The sequence below is a fragment of the Curcuma longa genome, chromosome 4 (assembly GCF_044706935.1).
Source record: "Curcuma longa cultivar G26 ecotype Majalengka, Jawa Barat chromosome 4, ITB_CL_G26_1.1, whole genome shotgun sequence".
NCBI lineage: Eukaryota > Viridiplantae > Streptophyta > Magnoliopsida > Zingiberales > Zingiberaceae > Curcuma > Curcuma longa.
This window is the reverse complement of record NC_133864.1, coordinates 8,366,563-8,382,838: the sequence shown is the minus strand read 5'-3', so window position 1 is coordinate 8,382,838 and position 16,276 is coordinate 8,366,563. Positions and strand designations below refer to the sequence as shown.

The 16,276-nt window shown below is 33.5% G+C and overlaps 1 pseudogene; it reads left to right on the top strand.

Moving 5' to 3' along the window:
* The first annotated feature begins 9,209 nt into the window (after window positions 1–9,209).
* LOC141826824 (ultraviolet-B receptor UVR8-like) lies at window positions 9,210–15,501 on the top strand (annotated as a pseudogene).
* The last annotated feature ends 775 nt before the right edge of the window (window positions 15,502–16,276 follow it).

Below are 16,276 nucleotides of genomic sequence, written 5' to 3'. Positions count from 1 at the left end.
TTTACTCACGACACGTCTACGTCTCTTTTCTTCTCCTCTCGTTTCTTGTGCTGCAAAAGGTTGGAATCGCCAACCTAGGGGCCCCACACGATCGGCCCCCCGACCATCTATGGAGAGGTAAATCACGATTCGGGACTCCTCATGGTGGCCGAGGGATTTGGAAACATGGCACAGATTGATGTTATCACAAATGCAACCATGAGTTGATCCCTGGACCGTCTTATGTCATGCTGCAAGCACCTATGTCCTGACATGGCTGGGAAAAGCGCCCCGAACAACGATTCTCTCCAACCCTCGTTTCTTGACAATTAGAAAGGGAGAGAGAGGAAGTGGGAGAGGGGGTCTTCTCTTTTCTTCTCAATGGATTCCATTTTACTGACGACACGTCTCTTTTCTTCTCCTCTCGTTTCTCGACAATTAGAAAGAAGGGGGGGGAAGCAGCTGTGGGGTTGACACTGCACCCTCCCCTCCCCCCCTCTCTCTCTCTCTCCCATTTAAATGACAATTTTATCTTTTTTTTCTTTGTTTTTTATTTTATTTTACTTATATATATATATATATATATATATTATTTTAATTAATTTTTATTTAGTTTTATTTATTAAATTAAAACTGATAAAAAAATTATTCAAAAAAATAAAACTGATAAAAAAATTAAAAAAAATTGATTAACAAAAAAATAAAATCAATAAAAAAATAAAATTTTAAAAATAATAAATTGAAAAAAATACAAGTATTATGAAAAAATAATATATAAAATTAATTTAAAAAATAAAATGTATATAAAATTGAAAAAAATATAATAAACAAAATTGATTAAAAATAAAACTAAATAAAATTTATATAAAATTCTAAAAATAAAGTATTGATAAAAAATAATAAATAAAATTGATTAAAAAATAAAACTAAATAAAATTGAAAAAAATTAATTTAAAAATAAAATTAAAAATATATGAGAGCTATTTTTAAATAAAATCAATTAAAAAATAAACCTAAATAAAAATTTAAAAAAATAAAAAACAAACAAATAAAAAGAAAAGGATAGAAATGTCATTAGAATGGGAGAGAGAGGAAGTGGGAGGGGGGGGGAGCTGCGGTGTGAAGAGGGGTGGAAAAAACAGCTCTCTTTCATTTACGGTAAAAGATAGAATTTATCATTTTTAGTAGTCCTATATGGTTGATTTTATGATTATCTGTATGAAGGTAAATTGAGAAGTTGTAGTTGATCATTATAAGAGAGGATATTGTCTCGGCTTTGAAACCGCGATTCGACTCTTGTTTATTTTAATAAATCACAATACCTAACTCAATTATGCTACTTACCACTAGATGAAGTAAATAGTCTAGTACTTACACTTTATAATCCATTCCGCAAGATAAATGTGAATATGTTACAAATGTGATACTATTGTAATTATTATTACATGAATATGTTATTGTTGGTGGTATTATTTACAATGAAATTTTATTATTATTTATTTATTTATATTTAAGGTATTCTAAATCATTCTACAACACAAATTGATTTAGAGTTTTAAATCACTCTAAAATAATTTATTTTTGAATTCGGACAATACAATTTGATTTAGAGTTTTAAAACATTCTACATCAACTATAGAATACGATACAATGATAAAGGATTTGGAAGAACAATTAAGATTTGAATCTAACTATAAACAACTATTCTAAAGTTAACTTCATGAATTGAGGAAAATCATTTATCTAATATAAAAAAATTATGTAAACATACACATCTTAAATAAAATCTTTTTAAGATCTACTTGTTAAATAACCTAATTAATTAATTAATTAATCTAATCCAGGAGTTAATTGATGTGCCCTTCAGTTTAATAGAGAAAATTCAATTGCATATATACTAAGGAAGGTTTATGAAGCACGTATATTATAACTCCTATGACAATAGACGTTATCTCTTAGTTTATCCCTATATAACAATTTCATTGAGTCAAAAAAAAATATTCATATTCAAGAAAACAAACAAAGAGCATGCACATCATGACTCAAAAAAGTAGTCTTATTTGTTGTCTCACCATCTTTGTTCTTATTCTAGCCGCCATGATGTCTCCAACTGTTTCAATAAGAATTTCTCCATCAATTGCACCAACTCCTTATCGTAAGTATTTCTTCTTATAAGATGCTATTTTTTTTAAACAATGAAAAAAATGATAATACATTTTATTATTTTTAGATGATTACAAGGATGAGGAGATGACGAAAATCAATTATGCTCTTGAACTCTTAGAATCTTGGTGGTTATATGATCCAGACTATCCTCATTGGTGATGAAATATTTCTTTTAATGTATTCGAATTCCATCCGACATACGAATAATGGAATTTATTTATCTAATTGTGTGTGTCTTTCTAATAAGATTTACATTTGTTACAATTGTCAAAGAATTATGTAAAATGTTAAAAAATCATCGCTTATTTTTTCTTCATCACAAAGTATCCTAGCTCCATTTTTTAACCACAAGATAACCTTGTACCATATTAGATGCAAGTCGAATGACAATGTTAAATTTCTCCAATAGTACTATTATATAAATTCAAGCCGTTGTCTTTTGATTTTTTTAGCAGTAAATAAGAATTAATATATTTTGTAAATACAAAACTATTGGCTACAAAATTTACTATGTCTATGAAATTCTTCTAAGTCTTTCTTTAAGACAGGTTGAAATTTAGATATTGTGTAATTTTAGGGAAATGTGGGAGAAAACTTAATCAAACAAAAAAGATTTGATCGTTAAATAAAATTACCAGTGATCACAATAGAGTCTCGCCTAATTAACAAATACAGATAATTTGCAAATAAAGTGGGAAATCAAAGGAATTTTAAATTAGATGGTAAAAAAGTAAAGTTAGTACTTCATTGAAAAAAATGAATAATAATAATTAAAGGGATATCAATGGATCACAATGTCGTTGGCGGCGAGGGAGTTGACGCTGTTGATGCCGTCGGCGTCGACGTACGGCAAGGAGTGGCGATCTGGAGCGGGGATTGGTAGGGAAGGGTGGAGCGGAAGGTGAGGTAGGAGGTGCAGGAGCGAGGGCCGCCGGAGCAGGAGTAGCTGAGGCTGGAGGAGTTGCTGGGGCCGAAGCAGTCGAGCTGCTGGTGCTCGTATAGGGTTGCTGCTGACCATGGCAGACATAGAAGAAGAAGAAGAAGAAGAAGAAGAAGAAGAAGAAGAAGAAGTAGAAGAAGAAGAGAAAGCAGGAAGAGCTCATACCTCTCTACGATTGTAGGTCAGCATTGATCTTTAATTTACTGCAGTAGATTTCATTTTCCTTGTACACGTCAATTGATGAGGTTTTCATATACGTTACTCATGAAGTAAATAGCGATTACACTTAATTTATAATCCATTTTCAAGATAAATGTGAATATGACGCGAATGTGATACTATTTGTAATTATTATTACGGGAATATGTTATTGTTGATGGAATTATTTATGATGTAATTTTGTTATTATCTATTTATTTATATTTAAGGCACGTGTATCCCTTGCATAAGATATCTTAAATCATTCTACAATACAATTTGATTTAGAGTTTTAAATCATTCTAAAATAATTTATTTTTAAATTCCAATAATACAATTTTATTTAGAGTTTTAAATTATTCTACGTCATCTATATAAACATACATGCCTCTTGTTCATGCAATTAACCTCAAATGAAGATTGACCAAGTTCAGTTTGACTTACGTTAGATTTTGATGTTTGATCAATATATTGGTTAGATGTCAAGTATGTCAAGGTTGACCGAATACTAATTAATTGTGGAAAATCAAAGTAGATCATAGAGGATCAGACACTTAGCACGAGACGGGAAGTCCAAGTGGGTCATGGAGGACCAGACACTTGATACAAAATGAAAAGTCCAAGTGGGTCAAGGTTGACCGAACACTTAGTGATTAGAAGTCCAATAGGAAAGTTGACAAGAGGAAAGTGATTAGAAGTCCAATAGGAAAGTTAACAAGAGGAAAATCCAAGTAGATCAAGGTTGATTGAATACTTGGTGATTTGAAGTCCTGACAGGTTAAGATTGATCGGATACTAGGCAATAATGAAGTTCTAATAGTATATAGGTTGAGGTCAACCAAATATAAGGCAACGAGGAAGTCCTGACAGGTTAAGGTTGACTGGATGTCAAGCAACGATAAAGTCTTGATAGGTCAAGGTTGATCATATGCTAGGCAACGGGACGTCTTGATAGGTCAAGGATGATAGGATGTCATGCAAAGGAAGTCGGAAACGATATAGCAAACTTCCGAAGGTCATAACTCCTGACTCAGATATCAGAACGAGATGATCTTTAGTACAAAACGACGCTCATTCAGAGATGTATCTTTTTATTCAAATCTATTTGACTGATTATGTATATCAGTTGATTGATTTGAATCAAAATCAAACAGAAGCAAATAGATTCAACTGATTAAGGTAATCAGTCGACTGATCAGGGGTAATCAGTTGACTGATACTGTTTTAGAAGTGTACAAAAATAAATTGATTCAACTAATTTGCCAATCAGTTGATTGATATTTAAAAATCGATAAAATCAAATAAATTTTAGAAGGTTCAGAAGTTGTTATTTGATCACTAACCAAATCAGTTGACTGGTAGAGAATATCAACTGATAGGCGGAAATCAACTCTAACATCAATTGTATAAGTAGAATTTCACTTGAAGGAGAAGAAGTCAGTTCTTGGGGGTTTGAAGACGAAATGCTATTGTATTGTATTTCCATACCAACAAGATGCTATTCCATGTAATAAGAAATCATCCAAAATAAAATCTCATTTGTAAAGAAATTTTTGCTTTTATTTGTATTTATATTCCTATTTCTTGTTGTATTGTTGTGTTCTTGTAAAAACAAACTTGTGAGAGACTTCTCCACCTCCAGAAGGTATTCGAAAAGGAAAAGTTGATAATAGAGGTAGATAGCTCGGAGAAGACCATTGGATTAGTCGCCTCAAGGAAGTAGATATCAAGTAAAATTCAGGAGTTGTGCATGTGGAGCCACATTTGAATTAAGATTTCCGCTGCACATTCAAACGACGAGCATAAGATCAAGACGAAAAATAATCAGAGCTATTCACTCTCCCTCTAACTCGCACGGGTCCTAACACCCCAAGAATATAGTACATTAATGATAAAGTACTTGAAAGAGCAATTAAAATTTGAATCTACTGGCTAAGGACGAATATTCTAAATATCAATTTTTGAGTGTATATAAACTGTGTACTCGGTGCATGAATTAAGAGGAAACTCTTTTATCTAATATAAAAAAAAATGTAAACATATATACATCTTAAATAAAATCTTTTTAAGATCTACTTGTTAAATAACCTAATTAATTAATTGATCTAATCCATGAGTTATTTGATGTGCCCTTCAGTTTAATAGAGAAAATTCAATTGCATATATACTAAGGAAGGTTTATGAAGCACGTATATTGTAACTCCTATGACAACAGACGTTATCTCAATTAGTTTATCCCTATATAACAATTTCATTGAGTAAAAAAAAAAATTCATATTCAAGAAAACAAACAAAGAGCACATCATGACTCAAAAAAGTAGTCTTATTTGTGGTCTCACAATCTTTGTTCTTATTCTAGCTGCCATGGTGTCTCCAACTGTTTCAATAAGAATTTCTCCATCAATTGCACCAACTCCTTATCGTAAGTATTTCTTCTTATAAGATGCTATTTTCTTTTAAACAATGAAAAAAATGATAATACATTTTATTATTTTTAGATGATTACAAGGATGAGGAGATGACGAAAATCAATTATGCTCTTGAACTCTTAGAACCTTGGTGGTTATATGATCCAGACTATCCCCATTGGTGATGAAATATTTCTTTTAATGTATTCGAATTCCATCCGACATACGAATAATGGAATTTATTTATCTAATTGTGCGTGTCTTTCTAATAAGATTTACATTTGTTACAATTGTCAAAGAATTATGTAAAATGTTAAAAAATCATCCTTTATTAAAGATTCAAGCCCCCACATCCATGAAATTCTTCTAAGTCTTTGTTTAAGACTATTCAAATTTTGATATTGTATAAATTTAGAGAAATGTGGGATAAAATTTAATCAAACCAAAAAGATATGATTGTTAAATAAAATTACCAATGACCATAATATAGTCTCACCTAATTAACAAATGCACAATATTTGCAAATACAGTTATGGGAAATCAAAGGAATTTTAAATTATATGGTAAAAAAATAAAATTAGTACAGTACTTCATTGAAAAATGGAAAATAATAATCAAAGGGGATATCAATGGATCACAATGTCAAAACTTTTAATATTTTTAAATAACAATAACTACTAATAAAAAAATCTTTATTTTAATTTTAAAATATTAGTTATTTTTGTAATGGCAATATGAATTATATTCGCCCTTATTTATTTGTTTTTTGTATTAGCATTAGAAATGATATTTATCCTTATTTATTTATTTGTCTTGTGCAAATATGAGTTATCCTAATTATAAGATCAATGTAATATTTAGGGGGTGAATATTAATAACATGAAATAGCCCATCTTAATTAAACTCAAGAGCAATCTTAGTTGTTAGTTGTGCAATGAAAATATAACATGAAATAATAACAACAAAACACAACTAAATATTTTCTTTTATGTGATTCAAAATCGCCAACTTCAGGCCTAGTGCTCATTGACTCAATCTTGTACACGTTGATAAAATGTTAGTACACAACGAAAATAAAAATAAAACAATATAAGTATAAAGACAATTTAGTTCACTGTCTCTCAAAACGGCTACGTTTAAGGTCTAGTCCTAATGATTACCATCACTAATCTTTTTTTCTAAAGTAGAGAAGACTCTTACAAATATGTAGATTACAAAGTAACCCAAATAACACAACAATACAAAAACAAATAAATGCAAAAATACTTTACAATTAAAAAACTTTATTTTAGATGTTTGCTTATCACTTTGGATAACCTCTAGATTGTAGGAAATGCAGCATCACTTCGTTTCCAAACTCAAGAATCGACCTTTCAAATTTCCATGAAACTCTCTTTTATAGGGTTACTGTCAGGTTGATTTTCGCCTAACAATCGATTACTAGCCTCTGACATTCGATTGTTACAATGCATGCAATTTCGACCGTTGCTCTGATCTGTCAGTTAACGACTCATTTTTTGCAGCATCAATCGATTGCTATCCATCATCAATCGATTGTTTGCCTACCAATCGATTACTAAGCCATAACAATCGATTACGAAGCCTATTGTTTGATGCTACAAAGCAAGCAATCGATTGGTAGTTGACTTGTTAAACTACAATTGAGTTCCAAACTCTCTATTTGCTACTATAGTACTAACAATCGATTGATGGATTGTATTAATCGATCAGTAGCCGAGCAGTTGAATCGAACAGTTAATTTCCAAACTCTTTGCTTGCAGCTACAGTGTTAGCAATTGATTGTTGGATTTCAACAATCGATTGGTAACTGAGCAATTAAATCGAGCAGTTGAGTTCCAACCCTTCTTTCTCACCTTAAATCCTGAATTCAGGGTTTAGGGTTCATCAATCGATTGCTACTTCTGCCAATTGATTGCTACCTCTATTTTAGCCTTTCCCAGGCTGAATGCTAGTCTTGCCTAATATTCGATTGACCACAACTGACTAGGACTTTCTTTGCTCAACATCCGATCACCCTTAATCTACTGAGATTTTATGTTATCCAACATCTTGTAAATCTTGACTTGTTAGAACTGCTTCATTACCTAGCGTTCGGTCACCCTTGACCTGCTAGGACTTCACTTATGTGTCAAGTGTTCGATCAACTGTAACTCACTAGGACTTTACTTCTCATATCAACTCCATATTGGATTTTCCGTCAGATGTCAAGTGTTTGATCAACTGTGACCCACTAAGACTCATTTTTCATGCCAACTCATTATTAGACTTCCCTACTATTAAGTATCCGATCAACCTTGACGTATTTAACCTCTTACTCAACCAACTACCATAATGTTCATAAATACTCACCAAATTGCTAAAAAATATTCACCATATTGCTCAAACATCGAAACTCAATACAAGTTAACTCGAGTTTGATCAACTAATCGAGGACAACCTTGACCAGAGGTCAATTACACCAACATCTCTATCCTCTTCCACTGTGTTATATCAAATGATATCAGAGTCAAATTTTTAATTTGATGTTTAATACTTTCCATCCATCTTGATCATTATTATTTTTCCAAACAACTTTTCTCTTCTCCTACTGTTATCATCATATTTGTCATGTTTTCATCCATTATCTATTTCCTCTTCACACGATCATTATTTCCTTTTTTTTCATTACTAATCTACCCACCAATCACCATAACCTTGTGTTGGGTTGGAAGGGTGCAAACATAGTCCCACATCTAAAGTACATGGAAAAGATCATGGGGTTAAAAAGATGGAAAGTATCTCCATTGGAATGAGACATTTTGGGTAAAGCCCAAGAACAAAACCATGAGGGTTTAGGTCCAAAGTGGATAATATCGTATCATTGTGGAGATATTTTGAATCCATCGGTCCACACCTTGTTATTGAGAGTATTACCTGTAGGATTATGAACAGTAAATAATATTTTTTTAACGTTTTCTTACTCTTAATCTCACCTCACTTTTAATACGGAGGCCATCAAATCAACATCTTACTTATCTTCATGAGCACAACTTTGACTTTTGTCCGAATATGAGCCTTTTTTAACCTCATGACAACCTATCAAGCTCCTAGTCACCTATCAAATATCTTGTTAACACTTTTTGGAATATTACATCACGTGCCAAATATATTGTCAACCTTGATCTCGTTACGATTCGACTAAGATCTCTTTTATCTATATTTGGTCAGTTTTGACCTTCTTAAGCTTTCATTATCCTACCAAGCACTTTTGTACTTTTCTATCTACCAACGGTCAACAATAATCTCCGTTGACTTCCATCAATTTGCTATTTGCTAAGACCTCTAGACTTTTATGTTTAATGACCATTATCTATTCTATGGTACTAATGGAGCTGCCTGATATTCGGGCCTAATTCTAACTAGTAATTATGGATACTCGGGGGGCGAATATGATAATTGCTCAAATAGAATCTATATTTCTTTTTGGCAGATCACGGGAATCTCTTCGCCCCTCCCTCGCGCGAGGTTCGGTGCCTGCCCTGTTCCCTGCTTCTCGGAATCGCCTCTGCACGAAATCTTCTCCTTAAGAATCAATTGCTACCCATTTGTTCGAGTTTCTTTCCCAGGTAACCGAGAATCCCACCCATTCTTCCTTGGTTTGCGCAAATCCACGTCTATTCGCCACCTGCGGTTTTTGTTCTTTCGATCTAAACGATTCTTTTGTTGTTGGTGGTTTGGAGCCGAGGATTTCTTTCCTTCGCTTCCAAAACTTTAGTTGGTGGCTTGTCCGATGAATTTTTGAAGCAAGGCGGATCTAACTTCGTCTTTCGTCTCCCAGATTCATTTGTTATTCACGGTTTATTGTTTCTTAGCGTAGGATGTTTGGCAGATGTCTTTTTGCTCATTTTGATGACTTGCGATAGCTCAAAGAAAATTATAGTTTTTATTTTGCAAGTCGATAGTTAGAGAAGGTCTTTGACCTAGACCGCAATAGGTTGTTCTTCCGCTCATCGCTCTAAAATAATTTATGCCTCTTTGAATTCATGTTTAATTTTTTTTCTTATATTTTTTAATCTTTCTTTTGGTTCTCGAGATTGGTTTTGATTTGCGCGTTTTGCTAATCGTTCTCTGGAAAGTTAGGTGATTTCACGAGTCGCATAGAAAATGGATATTGATGAAATACTTTGTGATGTCCGGGTTGTCAACCTTCCGACCAAGAGTGCGATTTATATCTGGGGTTATAATCACAACGGTCAGACAGCAAGGAAGGGCAAAGAATGCCACCTGAGGATTCCGAAGAGTCTTCCATCGAAGCTCTTTAATTGTGCTGGAGGAGAGATCCTCAGATGGTTGGATATTTCTTGTGGCAGAGAACACACTGCAGCAGTAGCTTCTGATGGATCTCTATTCACATGGGGTTGGTGTCTCTCCCTTGCAGTGCTTTCCTTTTAAGCTTGTATTGTGTTTTTGGCTTTTTGCGATTGTACCTTGTTCTCTTAAGCCTTTTGGTTTGATTAGAATGAAAAATTCTGTAACTTGAAAATGCAAAACGCATATTTGCTGGTATCAACTTTAACTGTAGCTTGAAGATTGTTAAGATAGTAAACAGTGAATGTATGCTATGATTGCCTATCCTATCTTGAATATTTTGAATTAATGTTCCGAAATTAATAAAATATCAGCAAAGAAGTATATAACAATATAGTATCTAGTAATACATATTATGATGTCATGATAAAATTAAGAACTTAAATGTGACATTTGAAAGGACCACAACTGCTTACCAACATTCATGCAATCCACAGTTCTGTTTTCAAAAGTTTGTTTGAGAAGTTAAAGTGGATAAAAGGAAGAAGGGAAAAGGGGCCAAGAAACCAGTAAGATCCTTCTACACACATCCCTCAGCACTTTTGCTAATTGTTCCTATATTCTTGCTTATTCCATGGGATGATATAATTCTTGCACATTTAATATTTGATGCCTCCTTGGTTGGGAATTTCTAGATGAGTCAACCACCCAATGTGTTGGGCACGTGTCTTAATGAAATCAATACTCATTTTGCTAAAATTAGTAAATAATGGAGCTGTATCAACCTAAGAAGTAATAAGAACTAAAAGAGGAAATATTAGTAGCTGGTAGTTTCTCTTGATCAAGATCTCATAGATTGTGATAATGTGGTTTAGAGAATCCACAAAAGATGTTGGTCTCCTTATATTCTTAGATAAGTACCAAATTATGAGTTGTTGATAAGCTTCCTTATATGGATATATGACCACAATGTCCAATTGACCATTATTGAAAATTTCTTGGCAAATTTGTTACATGAGTATCACCTTGATTTGTCTTAGATTTTATGAACTTTTATTGGATAAATTTATGAAGGAAGCATGGATCAACCAAAGTGACTTTTGCTTTTGATAGATTCCTTTATTTTAAAAGACCTTTTTCAGCTGAGTGACTAACCTGTTTCTTTATTTTCTCTTATTCTTCCAAAAAAAGGTGCTAATGATTTTGGTCAGTTGGGAGATGGTACAGAGGAGAGAAGAAAGCATCCCATAAAAGTCAAGTCATTGCAAACAGAATATGTGAAATTGGTTTCCTGTGGAGCACATTGCACTGCTGCTATTGCAGAACCTCGAGAAAATGATGGCACATCATCCAGAAGCAGGCTTTGGATCTGGGGACAAAATCAGGTAGACTTCGTTAGTTTGTTTTATAGTTTTTCCACAATTTTCCTGTCTCTCACTTTCATCCTTAACATGATTCTTCTTTCTTTATTCAGGGATCAAACCATCCTCGTCTATATTGGGGAGCCTTTGCTTCAAATACGGTATTCACATGCCTTGAATTCTTATATGGCCAATTACCTCATCAACTTACTGGGTTTCCATGACATATTAGTGAAATATTGGGATTTTTTTGCTCTTGACACAGTTAGATTCTTTGTTATTTGCATAACTCTAACCCTTGTAGAGTTTTATGGAAACACATAATATTGTGAATGCGAACCCTCTAAATTAGGGATTTTGGTTCTGGACACAGTTTGATTGTATGATTCTTGCATTTTCCTAACCATTGTAGTGTTTCATAGATGTCAACACAATATTTTCAAATGGAATATTATAACATTATCGTGTGTGTGTGTGTGTGTGTGTGTGTGTGTGTGTGAATTATCTAAATGGTGATTGTTGGTCACGAAGTTGATTCCTCCTAAAAACAGTGATGACTTGAAACTTGAGTGTATAGTGAGTCTAGATTACCAGAAGATCCACATATCAGGAAGTATTTGTAGTCATAAAAATATAGTCTAATAAGTATTTCTTATAGATGTTCTGACCAAATCTACCTCAGTCTATGGACATTAATTTGGGATTTCACATTACATCAAGTCATAGACTTGTAGGTTTTGTTTAGTCGTTGAGTTTCTTGTCTTCTTTATATATCCTGAAACTATTTAAACTTGATGATTGATAGTGCCATTTGGTGCTACAACTTTAATGGAGGCAATGGACCATTTTGTTCGAGGTTCTGAAAATTGACTGAAGGCATTATTCTGCATACTACTAGGATTCAAAGATTATGGATTTAAACACTTTTTTTCCTATATATTGCTAACTTCTGTCTATCTGTCACCTGCATTCCCTTGCATTTAGTATTTTAGTCGAGATAAGAGTTTAGAATCCATGGGGATCTTGTAGTTGTTGTGTGTTTGAAATACAATTGCATCTCTAGTCTTTTGTCTGTTTTATTTTTCTATTTTGAATATTTTTTACTTTTGTATATATCAACAGTTTCTTACTTTGTAGGTTATATGCCAAGTTTCCTGTGGAGCAGCTCATGTAGTGGCTCTCTCTGAGGAAGGCTTACTCCAAGCATGGGGTAATTATTCAACACTCATATGCTTTCAAAATGTTGGTTGGTTTCTAATGCTTGAGTACATGAGCTGTTTCTTTGTTTCTTGTTAAGCATTGTGTTTTGGCTAAAGATTCTGGGATATATAATAAATATTATTTTATGGAGCAGAGTATGCATACAAAAGGATTATTATGGATAAAAACATAAAAAGAACAAGTAAACATAAAATAGAGAAGCATATTAGGATTAAGCCAAGTGTCGGAGAAATCCAACTGCATGTCTTTTGGAATCTCTGACAAGGTATTAACTAGATATATGTTACTCTTTTGATAAACCAGGCTACAATGAGTATGGCCAGCTTGGCAGGGGTGTCACTTCTGAAGGATTACAGGGAGCTCGGGTATTGAATGCCTTTGCCAAGTTCCTAGATGAACCCCCTGAGCTTGTGAAGATCAGGCAAGTGGCATGCGGGGAATACCACACAGCAGCAATATCTGAAGATGGTGATGTGTAAGTGATCTGGGAGGACCTTGTTTACCAGAGTTATCCGAGCAGTTTGACCATCAAATTTTAATGGTTGCTCTCATGTGACAACTAGGATTAGGAAATTGAAATTCTCACGACCTGGAATAATTACATTTGGAACTTGGAAGATGAGAGCAACCATAGGAACAAATCAACTTGAGTTGTGTTATATTTGTTTCCATTCTATGATTGACCCAGAGGCACTTCTGCCAAATCTTACTCTTTGAAGTCATTAACCTGTATCCTTGATCTTGATCCTTCTGCTTGATATGTCTTTTGCACTAATTTTTGACTGAGATCTCCACTGTAACAAATAACAACTTTCAAGTCATCAATGAACAATGCGGTATAAAGATTGAAACATGTCTATACTCTATATAAAATGGAGCCATGTTAATACATCTTTTTCAAGTAGGCATAAAAATGAATATTTCCCATGCAAAATTTTGTTTTAAGTTCATTTTTTGTTCTCTCTTAGATTCAGTTTTTTTTTCTTTCATACTGTTTCTACTTCTCCCTTATAATGCTAGAAATTGGATATTATTTCTATATCTGTTTCTACTTCTCCCTTATACATTCAGAATTTCAAATGTAGAAACTGGTTGGTTCCAGTTAATAGAAAATTTCAATGAATTACTAGATGAAACTTAAATTGGATGATTAATCTTTAGGATAGGCATCGTGCTACATTTTTGAACCAGTATGAAAAATAATAAGAATGAGAAAAGTGGCAATCATAAAATGCTATAGAATGATCAAACCTATTATATGCATACATTTCTTTGTGAACAAATTATAGACAAACCCAATAAGTCTGGTGATTTCCTCGTTTAGGATTCTGTATTAAAAGGATTATTGCAGATAATGATAAATAAAGACATTGAAACATAAATACTGTGAATCCAAATTTCTGTTATGACAGTTATTCTACTTTCTGTTCTGCTTTTTAGTAAGGTATGTATTCCAAAATCTGAATAGAGACATTTGAATTTGGAATTTATAATTCTGGCACTGCACAAGTCTGGGCTCAAAATGTGTTTCTATCTTTTTATTCTGATGACCGAAAATAAAGGCATTCAGATTTTCATGTCACTGAAGTTAGTAAAGTAGATTCCTTAGTGTGACTCTTTTGACCTATGCTAACAGCAGATTCTTCAATTTGTTCCACCTAGTTTTGATTTGCATTTGAATTACTTTAAAAGGTAGATGTTTATTCTTTTATGACACTGAGATCTGGGTCTGGACTCTCACCTTACTTGGAATTAATAGTTGATTCTCTAGGTATACTTGGGGTCTTGGAAACAAGGGACAGCTTGGCCATTGTTCTTTGCAGAGTGGCGACAAAGAGCTGCTTCCGAGGCAGGTAGTTGCGCTTGATGGTATAGCCATAAGTGATGTGGCATGTGGTGGAGTTCATACTTGTGCTTTAACTGTAAAAGGAGCTCTGTACACGTGGGGTGGTGGCCAGGCAGGGCAGCTTGGACTGGGTCCTCAGAATGGTTTCTTTTCCTGTGCTCTGAATACATCAGATATACTGCTGCGCAATCTTCCGGTCCTGGTCATCCCTAATGGTGTACGGCTTGTTACCTGTGGTCACTCTCACACGCTCATCTCCATGAGTGATGGAAGAATTTATGGTTGGGGATACAATACCTATGGTCAGGCGGCCAGATAGGAAATCCACATATGCCTGGCCCCCTTCACCAGTTGATTGGTGCGCTATGTCTTAGAAATTACAATCTTCTTATTGTGCACATATTGTTGCTAAAATTTTCAATCTGTGTTTCAAGGTGTGTCGGGGAGGTCAAAAGGCTGGCAGCTGGTGGCGGCCATTCGGCTGTGTTAACTGATGCTCGCACCTTGAAAGAATTGTGCGAGTTCAGGCTTGCAGATAGTGTAAATCTATCAAATTGTATTACAATTGCGGATATTGCATCTCGAACTAGTGCAGATTCCTTGGCACGGCTGTGCGAAAGATATAGGTATTGTTATGCTCAGATAATACCTTCTTTTTTGTTCATGATAATAACTACATGGGAAATTATGGTTGTTCATGTTGCACTAAAACTATAATCCTAATGCAGTTTGACAATTATATTTGAATTCCTCTCTTCCCTATTACCACTCAGTGGCTGATTCATTAGCATTTTGGAAATTGAAAGTTCATATATTTCTGCTGTGTTTTTTCTAGGGAGCATTTGCTCGAACAGGGTAATTGCGATGACCAAGAGGAATAAAGCCAGCCCAGAGATCTAAACCCAGGATTTTCACTCTGGACTGGTCCATTCATCATTCAACAATGTATTGTCAATTTGTGGTAGTAAAAAAATACCAAACATTGTCCTGTGAAACAGGGATTGTGTTAATATACTTGGAATGGGTCTGTAAAGATGAATTACATTTAATTGTTTCGCAGACCTAAAATTTGATATTATATAAAACACACACCTCATTTTGAACTTTATTAATGGATTGATTGTCTGAAAGGAAAAGTTGGGAAATACACACTCTTCAAATCGTGTGGAAAATTCTGTCAAGAAATGGCTGTCAAAATGCACAGAATATTTAAATTTAACATCCAAGGATATGGCTGGATTGCGAAATTTTCCTAATCAATTTATATATTTTATGATTATTAATATTTTGATTAAAACATATCTTGATGATTAATTCCAACGAGATTCAAATGACAGGCCAATTTTCTCATTTTTCATTTCCATTTTTCATTTTTAGAAAATACATGTAAATTCTAAATTAAAGTAAAATGTGTGATTTGGATAATACCAAATTTGAACTGAAATGCCATGCCCATCACGTTTAGATTTTGAACTAGAAACAAAGGACCTTGTGTTACTCAAGGCTTTTCTGGTTAATATTTACTCTGATGTTCCATACTTATACTGAAAAATGATGATAAACAGAGTTAGTTACCTTAGCTTGCATATATACAACTGATGGGGCTAGTGAAATAAAAGAAAATGGAGAGGATGAAGTGCTTGATAATCAATCTGATGGCGAAGCCAAATATACTTCACAAGGATGCATAAATATTATTCCTTCTCGTCTAGGAAAACAAGAACTAATTAGTGACAAAGCAATTTGTTAATTACTAAACTAAACTTAATTTGTCATCTCCAACAACATTTTCTTAACTCCAACCCTAAAATATAAGTTTACAAAACAAAACAGCAACAACTAAATGTAT